This window comes from Saccopteryx leptura, chromosome 11 (assembly GCF_036850995.1).
Source record: "Saccopteryx leptura isolate mSacLep1 chromosome 11, mSacLep1_pri_phased_curated, whole genome shotgun sequence".
Lineage (NCBI taxonomy): Eukaryota > Metazoa > Chordata > Mammalia > Chiroptera > Emballonuridae > Saccopteryx > Saccopteryx leptura.
Genome location: NC_089513.1, coordinates 79383726 through 79397628, shown reverse-complemented (window position 1 = coordinate 79397628; position 13903 = coordinate 79383726). Strand labels below are relative to the sequence as shown.

Below are 13903 nucleotides of genomic sequence, written 5' to 3'. Positions count from 1 at the left end.
AGGTCACTAGCTTGAGCCCAGGCTCACTGGCATGAGCGTGGGATCAATGACATGATCCATGGTCACTGGCTCAAACCCAAAGGTCGCTGTTATGAGGACCAAGGTCACTGGCTTGAGCAAGAGGTCACTGCCTCAGCTGGAGCCCCCCAGTCAAGGCACATATGAGAAATAATCAATGAACAACTAAGGTGCTGTAACTATAAGTTGATGCTTCTCATCTCTCTCCCTTCCTGTCTCTCTGCTTCTGTCTCTCTGTCTTTCTTTCTCTCACACACACAAAAATGAAAATAAAATATACATTGGTATATAAGGAAGAGAGAAAAGCTGGGTGTGTGGATGTTAACTGTTCATCTCTGTGTGGAGACTGTTCTCATTGTTTTCCTTTTATGATTTCCTGTGATGGTCTTGTTTTCCTAGAATTAGCTCTTGTTTGTTTAATAGAAATATTTCAAAGTAAGGATTCCAAATTTTAAGAGTCTAGAAGAGAATATATAAAAGTCACAGCAGTTCTGGGTGTTGGGCGTGGAATTCTAGGGTCTCGTTTTGTCCATTTTCTGAATGTCCTCTTGCTTGTATCTTGAAAACATTTTTTTAATGAACAACATTAGTCTACTCTGGGTGGTTTCGAAACCGCAGAAATGTATTCCTCACAGTCCTGGAGGGCGGGAGGCCGAGATCAAGGTGTGTGCAGATTTGGTGGTTCATAGGGGTATCTCTTTGTGTCCCCAGGTGGAAAAGGTCATTAGGGAGGTGTGTTTGGTGGGGAGTCTCTTTTACCCACTCAGGAGGTCCCCACCCTCCCAAAGGCCCCGCCTCCTAATACTGTCACACAGGAGGTTAGGTTTCAGCATTGAATTTGGGGGACACAAACGTTCCGACTGTACCCCCAAGTTAGTGAGTCACCGTGGTCCCTTGGATAAGGACTGGGTTGTCTGAGCCATCTGTCCGTGAAGAAAAGGCGCAGCTAAAGAGGAGAAGCAGGTGCAGCTCTCCATTGTGGCATACTTTTCAGTTGGCAGGGGAAAAAAAAATGTCTGTAGAGATTTTGGTTTTTAAATCCCCGTTGGTAAGTACCTGTCACATTCGCCAGGAGCTGCCCTTCCTCCCCGCTGACGAGAGCCTGCATTTCTGACTCTCCGTTCACGGCGAACAATTATTTTTTTCATTGTGTGAGAGGAGACAGAGACTTCCTATGCCTCTTTCGAAGAGAAATTTGAGACTCTGGATATTAGAGGACACTCGGCCATCCAACAAGTAGACGGGAGCCCAGAACGTCCCCGTTGCGTGAACTCTAGGCAGACCTGCGCGGGTCGGTGGCCCCATGCCATGCTTGACGGGTGAAGGGGGAGTTTTGTCTAACACGTGGGGTGTAATGGGGTTCGGGAACACTTTGAGCGGCAGCTGGCGAGACTGAGGTCCTCTGTGGATGACAAAGCGACCCAGTCTGGGTGGATTACGACTAGACGAACGAAGAGCATTAGCAGAGGGGACAGACCTTCTATTTAGGTTGGTGCTATGACAGTAACTACACTGAGGAGCCTCCAGGGCCTTCTGACTCACCCTGGGACGTTCAGGCTACACTTGCCACCACGGACAAGGGCGTCTGCACCCGGGGACGGGTCAGCGTGTTGGCGGTTTGGAGTCAGTCGCTGTTTCACGAGCACCACACGCTCCAAGCTTTGCGTTGCATGGTCCGTCCGTGCCGCCGGCAAACCCGTCACAAGCCTGGTGATGCCGATTCCCATTGCGTCCCTTTGTGTTTTCGGCGATTTAACCAAGTAGGCGATCGGAGCCTCTCACTTTGGTCCAGGAGCCTCTCTGTCCGTGACCACTGGGATGTGGACTTGAGGCTTCTCCTGCATCCAGCCAGCCGCTCCCTCCCTGAGCCTCCTCCGCCCTGGACTCAGTGGACAGGCGCCCGTCCCCCTGTGTCCCTGCGGGGGCCTCAGGCTGGCTGGTGTGTAGGTCCAGCACCGGGAGCACCGCGGCTGGGCCCTGAGCCCCAGGGGCCCTCTGACCACGCTCCGGCCAGCACGCCCCAGCTGTCCCTCTCACCTCCTCCCCGCTGACCACACTCCGGCCAGCACGCCCCAGCTGTCCCCCTCACCTCCCCCCCGCTGACCACGCTCCGGCCAGCACGCCCCAGCTGTCCCCCTCGCCTCCCCCCCTGCAGAGCCAGCCTCGACTCCTGACCGGCTGCAGGTCAGGGAGTCCCGTCCTGGCGGACAGCCTGTTAGCGGCCAGGACAGGCCACCGGGGCGCAGGGGCAGGCCGGCCACCGTGCCCCCCTCCCCTCTGGGTCTGCCACACGGGCTCTGGGCTGAGACCTTGGCACCAACCTGACTTCCTAAGCCGTGTGGATGAGTCACGTACAGGCTAACGGTCACCGACGCGTACATTTCATCGGGCGTTCACTACGGGGCCGGACACAGGTCAGCTACTTGAAATGTATTGTCTCGTTTGGTCCTCACGGGAACTCTTTAGACAGGGACTGTTTTTGTTCCCAATTACAGTTGATCTACAATAGCATATAGTTTCAGGTGTACAGCGTAGTGATTCCACACTGACACACCTCACGAGTGTTCCCCCTGCGGAGCCCAGTGCCCGCCGGGCACCACGCCCAGCGGCTACGATGGCATTGGCTCGATTCCCTGGGCTGCACTTCGCATCCCTGTGACTGTTCTGTAACGAACGATTCACGCTTCTTAACCCTTCGAGCAGGACGAGCGTTCATTAATTACGTCCTCGTGCCTCCTGACCATCCAGAGGACGATCGATTTATTTTAAAAACGTGTAAGACAACGTTACGAAAAGGCAAATGTGTGTTCTTCTTGTTTCCATAAATTGATGATCAAACAAACATGATTTTAAGTTAATAAAACTGGAACTGAGGCCCTGGCCGGTTGGCTCAGCGGTAGAGCATCGGCCTGGCGTGCGGGGGACCCGGGTTTGATTCCCGGCCAGGGCACACAGGAGAAGCACCCATTTGCTTCTCCACCCCCCCCCCTCCTTTCTCTCTGTCTCTCTCTTCCCCTCTGTCTCTCTCTTCCCCTCCCACAGCCAAGGCTCCACTGGAGCAAAGATGGCCCGGGCGCTGGGGATGGCTCCTTGGCCTCTGCCCCAGGTGCTAGAGTGGCTCTGGTCGCGACAGAGCGACGCCCTGGAGGGGCAGAGCATCGCCCCCTGGTGGGCAGAGCGTCGCCCCTGGTGGGCGTGCCGGGTGGATCCTGGTCGGGCGCATGCAGGAGTCTGTCTGACTGTCTCTCCCCGTTTCCAGCTTCAGAAAAATACAAAAACAAAACAAAAAACAAAACAAAAACTGGAACTGGAACTAAATTTATTTTTTGAAAAAAAAACCCAACTCACTCCCAGGGGGTCAGTGAGCGTGAAAAAAAACTCACGACGCAAAGGGTCAATCCCTTCACTTTTTCACCCAACCCCCTCAGCCTCCTTCTCCTCCGGCAAATCCTCAGTCTGCTGTTCTCTGTGTGACACAGGAAATGTTACAGAAGGAATCGAGTGTCATAGATTAGAAAATTGCAATTAGCGATTTGCAAAAATATAACATTTTGACTAGTGTTGAATGAAGGCATTTCCCATTTATGGGGCCCTTATGATGGCCACCTGGCAAATGACTAATAGTTCATCCGTCCACAGGCGGAGAGCCAGAAACACCAGCCCACGGCCCTGAGCCTCGGGGAGGCCATCGTAGGCCAGTCACTGGGAGCAAATGTTCTTCTGCAACGTCTGAAGAAGTGTAGGCACCAAGACATTGTTTTTCTTTTCTTTTCTCTCTCTCTCTCTCTTCTCTCTCTCCCTCTCTCTCTCTCTCTTTCAGAATGAATATTCAGTGTCTGACTATGTGATAAGCTCACTTGGCTTCAGAAATATGTGATTAGCAAAATGCCACACTAACCCAGAATGAATCTTACTAGGACAATAGTAGTGAGGCCAGTTGAGTGACTTAGAAACGGAACTTAAAAAAAACCCCAAACAAACGCTTCTCCGCATTCGTTCTGTGCACACTGGCAATGTTAGCCGCGCTCGCTGACGAGAGTCACGCGTTCTCTGCGGGAACAGACGGCGGAGCTCGAAGAGTCTGAACCCCGGGAGGAGCAGCCACCTTCCTTCTTGAGCCCAGCCGAGAATTGTTAACAGCCCTTGGAACGTGGGTTCGGTTAGAGGATGCTTTTGGTTTTCATCGTCTCTCCTTTAGACTGATATGAATTTTTACCACAACTATGTTTTCCTTTTGTGACAAAAAAAAAGATATTTTAGAAGTTGGAAACTGCTAAGATGTGATGATGATGATTAACCTTCGAAAGGGTGACACTGGGACCAATGCCCCGGATGGTGGGGAGGGGGGTCGTTTTCCATCCGCTCACTCCTCACGCCCAGAGAGCTGAGGCCCCAGGGCCGTGTCCGCAGCAGCAAATGCTGCCAAACCGTGTTTCAGTCACACCAGGGACAGGCGGGCCCCTCCCTCTCAAAGCCCCTTTGGGCTTAGAGAACAGTAATTAGCACTGAACGAGCCTGTGGTAGGTGCTAGAAAGCCTCCTCGAACCCTCTCCACAGCCCTAGGAGGGGGCGCTGCTGGGGCCTGGATTGTAGGGAGGGCACAGCGGTGGCAGAGAGAGGTGAGGGGACTTGCTCAGGGTGCGGTTAGACAGCAGGAAAGGCGGGGATCAGACCCTTTCCCTGGGCAGTGCGGCTGCAGCGTCCGCAGTGTCGTCCCTAAAGAAACTCAGGGGACAGGTGACGCAGGCTAAGCTGGGTAGAGGGGCGGGCGGGAGGCCCAGAGGCTGCCCAGCAAGGCTCAGCTGGTCAGCCGGGCCCAGGAGGTCCGTGTGGAGGCCAGGAACCGCTCCCCAGGGCTGGAGAGAGAAAGGCCCTCCCCTCCGTTGTGTGGTCTGCGTTGTACGTATCTCCGTCCACCACTGTATCCCCTTCTTTCCTAAACTCGGAATCCTGAGGCCTCGGAGGTCAGCCCGCCGGGTAGGCAGGAGTTTATTGATATTATGCTGACTGTTTCGTTTGAGGACCCGAGGGGCTCCACGGGGAAGGGGCCCCGGGGAAGGGTTTCTGTGGGTTGCTGTGCGCTTCCTCCTTCCCCTCTGGGGACACAGACACCAGCCGCTGAAAGCCCAGTCCAGAGATAAAAACGCTTTATAGCCCCTGCTGGTCTGCATCCAAACGCTACACACCCTTTTGTTCAAACGGAGGAGAGCGAGGGCGCCGGCTGAGGGAGAGGAATCCCGAGTATTCGAGACCCACCCCTGTTTTTGTATCTCCTGCCGAGGTGGAGAGTTATCCCACAGAGAAGAGAGAAGCGGAGGAATTTGAGAGGGACGGCCCGGACAATGAATGAAAGTGTCCATTCAGAGGACCAGAGAAAGGACATGTGCCCACTCCCCTCTCTCCCTGCCGGCCCCTCCAGCTCACTCTGCCTCCCGCTCCAACCCTGCAACCTCACTCGCCTCCCAGAGCCCAGCTCCACGCCCAGGGAAGGGTCTCTGCCGTGCTGGGCGCAGGGACGTGGCTAGAGGCGTGGAGCAAGGTGTCCGTCCGTCTGTTCCCGCAGCTGCCAGCACTCCACACGGCACCCCTGCCGGCGTCCCCAGTGTGCCTGCGGGTAGACAGGTGGGGGTTGTGGCACTTTGTGTGCCCACCGCGCCCCATTCACCCTTCACCTCCCAGGTGTGAGAGCCAGATGCTTCCTGGGTTCACCAGCCATAGTGGCATCTGTGGTTATCACAGCAAGAGAAAGGGAAGGAGACCCATAGCCTCACTGTGACCTGTGCTCCCCTGGGGGGGGGGGGCACGCTCTATTTTGTAAAATTCATTTTTATAAACGTGCGTTATCTTTGTAAAACACTATGTCGTTGGGTCACCCTTAAGATGCCCAGGTGGGGCCCTGGCCGGTTGGCTCAGTGGTAGAGTGTCGGCCTGGCGTGCAGGAGTCCCGGGTTCGATTCCCGGCTAGGGCACACAGGAGGGGCACCCATCTGCTTCTCCACCCCTCCCCCTCTCCTTCCTCTCTGTCTCTCTCTTCCCCTCCCGCAGCCAAGGCTCCATTGGAGCAAAGATGGCCCAGGCACTGAGGATGGCTCTGTGGCCTCTGCCTCAGGCACTAGAATGGCTCTGGTCGCAACAGAGCAATGCCCCAGATGGGCAGAGCATTGCCCCCTGGTGGGCATGCCAGATGGATCCCGGTTGGGCGCATGCAGGAGTTTGTCTGCCTCCCTGCTTCTCACTACGAAAAAATACAAGGAAAAAAAAAATAGATGCCCGGGTCCTGCTTTCTCTCACTCGTGGTGACACGTGAAAGGTGTGCGGACGTCCGGGGAAGCGTGCCCCCGCCTGGCACGTGGCTCAGCTCACTCCACTCCACCCGGTACTAAATGAGGAAGCGCTCCCCTCTCCCTGCAGACGGTGGAATCAGGGCCCAGTCGAGGACAGAGCCATTCACAGCAGCTCGCGGTGTCGGCCGCTTCTCCGTGGCTCTGGGCTCAACGGTGCTGGGACTGCAGACCAGCGAGGAGAAGGCTGGGATTGCGTCCAATACTCAAGGCCAAGGAGCCCACGCAGGCTTCTCCGATGAAGCCTGGGGCACAGGGGTTCAACCTGGGGACGGCTTCTCTCCCATCGGACCCCCTACTTCTGGTGTGATGCTTGGTGGTCAAAACCGTGGTCACCAGCCACCTGGTGGCAATAACTGTGTTTGCCGCCATTATTGAGTTCCTACTACGCACCACATACATGACTTCATTCGTTTCTATGAGGGACGTACTCCTGTCCCCACTGTGCAGAGGAGGAAGGTGTAACTGAGAGACTGGGACCCCCAGGGCTAGGACGGGGGTTCAGGAGAACGTTGAACCCAGACCGGTCCGTTTTAATTTTATTTGTTTTTTACAGAGACAGAGAGTGAGTCAGAGAGAGGGATAGACAGGGACGGACAGACAGGAACAGAGAGAGATGAGAAGCATCAATCATTAGTTTTTCATTGCGCGTTGCAACACCTTAGTTGTTCATTGATGGCTTTCTCATGTGTGCCTTGACCGCGGGCCTTCAGCAGACCGAGTAACCCCTTGCTCGAGCCAGTGACCTTGGGTCCAAGCTGGTGAGCTTTTTGCTGAGCCCGCGCTGAAGCTGGTGACCTCGGGGTCTCGAACCTGGGTCCTCCGCATCCCAGTCCGACGCTCTATCCACTGCGCCACCGCCTGGTCAGGCCAGGCCGGTCCGTTTTAAAGACCTGTGTTTGTCCTCTCCATGTCTGTCTGCCAACTCGCCTCCGGGACTCAGAGTGGGCTTGTGACTTCTCAGGTGAAAAGGGGTCACGGAAATGACAGATGACAGAGGGGCCGTGGCGTTATGTCAGCTCTGGGTGCCAGCACAGTGTGGAGGGAGTCTCAAGATCCGACCTTTCCCTCCCCTCTCCCCGGGAGAAGTAAACCTGGAGGCTTCCCGTCCACCGCAGAAGTCACGTTTTTTAACACCAGATAGTTGGTTACAGAAGGAGGAATGAGATCCAGCCTGGATTCGTCTCGGTGGGATCCTTGCAAAGTGGGAAGGTTCCCTGGGTCTGTGGGCAGAAAACACATTCCTCCTGGTGGCACGGGCTCGCTAAGGCGGCCTGGGAATGACTCAGAAGGGGACCCGGTCCCGCCCGTGGGACAGTGGGCAGAGGCTGTGAGTTTTAAAAACTTAGAAGAAAAAAAATGTCGACTTAGGGCCAAGAAACCAGCCAGAAACGCATCGACGTTTCTGTAAACGACAGGCCGGCACGGCGCGTGCCTTCTCGTGTGGTTCTTGGGTCGCTGGGTGCAGGCGCAGTGTGGGTGGGGCGGAGAGGAAGTCTGTGCCACCCACAGAGGAGTGACAGATGGCCGGTCGGTGACAGCTCAGTCCGCCGCTGTTATTCCAGGAGGAGCAATAAAAAAAAACGCTGAGAGGCCAGTTCCAGAGGAGGATTGGAGGTGGGGAGGAGCTTGTTCGTGAAATAGAGAAAATCTTACTACACCTTGACCAAAACTACGCACTTCGGGCCTGAGGAGAGGTGTCCAGCGGATGACGTCATCCTGGGCCTCTGCCCATCTTGCCCTGAGATGCTGACATTCCCCCCCAGCCGAGGAAAGAACAGTGGACATTTATTGAGACCTCACCCGGCACCCTGTTTGAATTCTCACAACCTCTGAGGAAGGCACCGACATGAGCCCCGTTCTGTGGCCGAGAGCACAGAGTGACCAGTAGCCTCCCAGGTCGCACCCCTGAGCAGGAGGTAGTGGTTCGCAAGGGGTTTGACCCTAGGGCACGCGCTCCTGGCCGACATGCGGTAGGTCCCTCTCCGTGCAGCACCGGTGACAAAAATAATAATGAGAATGAGAACGCATTGACTTCCTCTTACATAACCAATCTCTGACGGGGGGACTTCCCGCGCGGTGCTGTGGAGGGCGGGTGGGGAAGGACGGGGACATCGTTTCTGTGGCCGTTCGGGTGGCCGCTTGGCGGTCATCTTCAGAGACATCTTTGGTATAAATAAGACTGATTCTAAACGGGTCATTGAAAATGCTACGTATTGCCCTGGCCGGTTGGCTCAGCGGTAGAGCGTCGGCCTAGCGTGCGGAGGACCCGGGTTCGATTCCCGGCCAGGGCACACAGGAGAAGCGCCCATTTGCTTCTCCACCCCTCCGCCGCGCTTTCCTCTCTGTCTCTCTCTTCCCCTCCTGCAGCCAAGGCTCCATTGGAGCAAAGATGGCCCGGGCGCTGGGGATGGCTCTGTGGCCTCTGCCTCAGGCGCTAGAGTGGCTCTGGTCGCAACATGGCGACGCCCAGGATGGGCAGAGCATCGCCCCCTGGTGGGCAGAGCGTCGCCCCTGGTGGGCGTGCCGGGTGGATCCCGGTCGGGCGCATGCGGGAGTCTGTCTGACTGTCTCTCCCTGTTTCCAGCTTCAGAAAAATGAAAAAAGAAAAAAAAAAAAAAGAAAAGAAAATGCTACGTATTAAGTCATGTGAGGTGTGTGTGCGTGCGTGAATGGTGGTCTCAGTGAATTATATCATTGTAAAATCTGAAAGCACCTCGTACTGAGAACAGGTGGCGGCCCGTGCGGGAACTAAAACAGGTCCAAAGAGCGCCGTGCTGGCTGTCACCTATCCTAAGGCCACATCCTGACGGGCCTCTGGCGTGTCCAAGGAGGCTCGGGCCTCACAGCTGAGCAAGCAGGCCCCTTTTGATTTGTGGGTTCGTCTCTAAACAAGCAGGCGGCCCCCCCGCTGCCTTCCCATTGCCCACACGTCCATGGAGCCTTGACTGACCCTCAGGCCTGACCCCCCCCAAATCCACTGCGGATATGGATGGATACAGCTTCCGGTTCTCCACGGGGGATGGCGGTGTGGTAAGCAACTGAACACACACCTCTAACTTTCTTTGGAGATGCTGATGACTTGAGTTCTCCAACCTGACCGTTTGCATGCTGAAGATTTAGGCTTGCAAACAGGATGTTCCAGGGAAACCAGCAAATCATCAGGGCAGCGTTCAAAAACAAACAAACAAACAAAACAAAACAAAAAACAATAAATAGGACAAAGGTCCTCCTGTCATTCATGAGCCCCTGGCTGGACCTCCCTGTTTCCTTCCATCGTTAAGGTTTTTATCCAAACTAGAAGTCACCTGTTCCATCCGATTCCGTTCAGTCCTCTTGTATTTCAACCGCAACAGGCAAAGCGACTGCGCTCTCTCCTGGGGGGTAAATATTTGTTTTCCATTTCCTCCCCCGCTCCAGACAGACCTTGCTCGTAAGCGGCTGCCGCAAGCCCCCTATATCTGTTTTATGTTAAACATTTATGATGGAAAAAAGACATTTTTAAAATGAATGCATGTTCATGGTAGACCTTGCAGAATGTCCAGAGACGTTTCAAACAAACCAAGAAATAGAAAACACTGAAACCCACCATCCTCTGGTGTATTTTTTTTCCTACACAGATGGTTTCTCTCCCACAAAACTGGTATCATCCTCTACACACAGCCGGTTCTCTCCTTTATCTGAACACTGCAGGCATTTCCTCGTCTAATTTAGACTTCTTCAAAAACGTCATTGCACTGGCTGCACAATATTTCAACATAGGAATGTGCCATAATGTAATTATTTTCTTATTATACATTTGGTTGTAATTTAACTTTTTTTTTGTTGTTTTGCTTTTATAAATAATGTCAGAATAGTGTGTTTGCGTACATTCTTTGACCATTTCCTCATTACATTCTAGATACTAGTTATCAGCAGGGATCAGTACCTCTGAGAGTCTTTGAGCGTAGTTAACGATTTGCCCTTCAGCCAGGACTGGACCCATGCATGAACCCTTCCACCCGCTATTGTAAAGAACGCTGCTATGAACATTCATGCACTGGGTTTTGTGCAGACCTGCGAGAGGGGCCCCCAGGGCTCTCCCTAGCTCCGTTTTCAAACCACAGGGCCCTAAGGGTCCCCTAGTGACTCCAGGAGAAGCAGGTCACGCCCCCCGCTGTCACCTGACCCCCCCCCCCTCGAGGCAGGTCTGCATTCATCTGTTCTGTGTGTCCGAGGCTATGTTTTAACAACGCTCAGGGAGAAAAATGACGTTGCCAGAAATAAATGAGCAAAAATACCCATTCTAACCGGTTGATTAAAATTCAGAAAGGGCCAGGGGTAGGAGAGAGCTAGAGCAGACCCCGGGAGCTCCTGCCAGGTAAGCAGCACCCAGGTGTCGGTCAGGACCAGTTCCGTCCCTGAGACCCAGCACGTCTGTCTCTTCCTCGTCCTCAGGGACAGCCTAGGGCTCAGCAGCGACATGCTGAACCCTACCCTGTAGCAGCTCCCTGCTGTCCCCAGACCAGGGGCCAGCAGCAGCAGCCTCCATTCCCCACGCCCACTTGTGACCATGAAAAATGTCTCCAGTCATTGCCAGATGCCCCCCGGGGAAGAAAAACCACCCCAACGAAGAGCCACCGGGACAGTGGGGACTAGGGAGACCTGTTCCAGACCAAGGCTCCGGCCCCCAGGGCCTCTGACTGCGGGCTGGGTGTCGATGGTGCCGCCACTCGGGGGCAGCGACACCATCACTGACCAAGGCTCCGGCCCCCAGGTCCTCTGACTGCGGGCTGGGTGTCGATGGTGCCGCCACTCAGGGGGCAGCGACACCATCACTGACCACGGCTCCGGCCCCCAGGGCCTCTGACTGCGGGCTGGGTGTCGATGGTGCCGCCACTCAGGGGGCAGCAACACCATCACTGACCACGGCTCCGGCCCCCAGGGCCTCTGACTGTGGGCTGGGTGTCGATGGTGCCGCCACTCGGGGGGCAGCGACACCATCACTGACCACGGCTCCGGCCCCCAGGGCCTCTGACTGCGGGCTGGGTGTCGATGGTGCCGCCACTCGGGGGGCAGCGACACCATCACTGACCACGGCTCCGGCCCCCAGGGCCTCTGACTGCGGGCTGGGTGTCGATGGTGCCGCCACTCGGGGGGCAGCGACACCATCACTGACCACGGCTCCGGCCCCCAGGGCCTCTGACTGCGGGCTGGGTGTCGATGGTGCCGCCACTCGGGGGGGCAGCGACACCATCACTGACCAAGGCTCCGGCCCCCAGGGCCTCTGACTGCGGGCTGGGTGTCGATGGTGCCGCCACTCGGGGGGCAGCGACACCATCTCTGACCACGGCTCCGGCCCCCAGGGCCTCTGACTGCGGGCTGGGTGTCGATGGTGCCGCCACTCGGGGGGCAGCGACACCATCACTGACCAAGGCTCCGGCCCCCAGGGCCTCTGACTGCGGGCTGGGTGTCGATGGTGCCGCCACTCAGGGGGCAGTGACACCATCTCTGAAAATACCCCCAAATGTTTCCCAAGGTGAGAGGGATCTCACCCGTCCTGTCAGGGCCAACGACAGCTCAGCTCTTAGTCTGATGTCTGAAGGGCGGCTGACATCCATCTCTGATGCAGAGGGTCAAGTGTCACATACAAAAGTCCATAGCAGTCGGCAGGCCTGGAGTCTTGCAGCGAAGATGGACATCGGCCCAGAGTCTGGGGTCTGAGGCATCTAATCTCTGAGTCACATAAATGCTCTTAAACACCCGTCTCTCTGTCATCCATAAAAGAAAAAAATGAACAGACCCACCACCCTCCAAGGCTATTCTGAGGGGGAGGTGAGATCATACGTCATCCCACACGAGAACAGTTAGTAACTCTAATGCGTCCGGCCGCGTTGGCAGAGGGGCAGCCTCATGCCAGTTAGAGGAGGGGACACCAGACGTGAGCGATGGATTTGCGGGCGCCGCGTCACCTGGGAAGGTGCACAGGTTGTGTCGCAGGGGCCGGACTTGACCCACGGAGTGATCCTGACCGCTCTGCGCGGTCTGGGCTCCTCCACAGCCAGCGAGCGAGCGAAGGGGCCGCGGCAGATGGTCTCCGAGGCCCTCCCTCCGTCTGCCACTGCGATTCCGTGCGTGGGGCCCGAGGACGAGATGTCTCTGTCCTTTATTCTTGGACAATATCTTAGAGCGAACTTCCCCCGCATCCTCCGTCTTGTTTTCCACTTGCGCCCCCCCCCCCACACACACACCCTCCCTTTCACACCCGGAACTCCCTGAAAGGGAGCCCAGAGATCCCGCAGTGATGACCCTGGCCCCTAATTTTGCACCACTTCCCAATGGGCTATGCCTTCTGTTTGGTCAGCAACCTGAGCCAATCTGCAGAGGCAGGAGGGACGAAGGCCCTGTCCCCCTGCAGCCCCTCCAGGGTGTTGAGGGTAATCGGGAGTTACAAGGTGGGTGCTGGTCTGGAGTAGCTTCCCCCCCAGCTCCCTGAAGGGCTTGGACGGTCTACTGACACCCTGGAGCCGCTGCCATGTGCCAGATGTCCGGCCCAATCATCCTCTCTGAGGACAATGGCATAAGTATCTATCATATTAGATAAAAATCCTTTGTCATGGCCAAGTCCAGGGGGAGCCAGGTACCACACAGTGGGCCTCAGGAAGCTGTTTACCTGACTTCCTCCTTCCCTGGACGCATGACGTGGGTCCCCCTGGGCGGCGCTCACTCTCCATCCTTCTGCCTCCGTCAGAAAGGGGTGGTGGGGAGGGGTGGGGGGGGACTTTCGCGCCTCGTGATTTCCCATGCACAATCAATCCTCAGAATGAAACCCTCCCGGCTGCATTTCTGCACAATGTCCGTGATTACAGCGATTAACTCAATCAGGCCCAATTTCATAACCATCCAAGGTGTCATTTCCCTGTGCAGGGGGGGCCCCGACACGTGGCATCCCAGCTGCCTGCTACCCACATCCCAAACACAGCGGGAAACAAAACACCGGGCCGGGGTTCAGTGTTTGATCAACTTAACGCCGTATGAATACGGATGATGAGACTCCATGAAACCCCATACAATCTGGTCTGTGATCTCCCCCCGGGTGGGGGTGGGGGTGGGGGTGGACCTTCTTCAGTAGCTCAGATATGAAAAAGGCTCCCATTCTCCCCAAGAAATTGCCTCCCTGAATGTTTCATTCCCAGACAAAAAAATAATAATAGTTCAGTCAATTACATGTACTCTGTCACGTCACTGTTGTTATTGTTATACAAGGACCATGGTGCTCCAGCTCAGGTCCCGCGGAGAGCGTGATGACTCCTTGTTCGTTCACCTGGTTCCATGCGCTGCAGGCGCCCCTGGGGTCCCTGGTCCAGGCTCTGAGCGTCGTGTGCAAAGCAAAGGGGGCCTCAGGGCCTCTGTCCCTCCCCAGGAGCTAAAGAGATGAGAGTGGCCCGGCGCCAGGGCCAGAAGAAGCAGATCCTGCACTCCCTTGTCTGCTGCTCACCCGATCTCATTCAGTTTCCTGCCGACGTTGGACAAGTGTGGAGGCCTCAGCTCTTTCCGGGGTGATC

The 13903-nt window shown here is 55.9% G+C and overlaps 1 protein-coding gene across 1 annotated transcript in view; it reads left to right on the top strand.

Annotated features, from left to right (window-relative positions):
• The first annotated feature begins 1234 nt into the window (after window positions 1-1234).
• RIPOR2 (RHO family interacting cell polarization regulator 2) overlaps window positions 1235-13903 on the top strand; it is a 147187-nt gene continuing 134518 nt past the window's right edge. The window contains exon 1 of the mRNA XM_066352653.1: window positions 1235-1254. The gene's annotated coding sequence lies outside the window, so the exon portion shown is untranslated. The remainder of the gene's footprint in view (window positions 1255-13903) is intronic.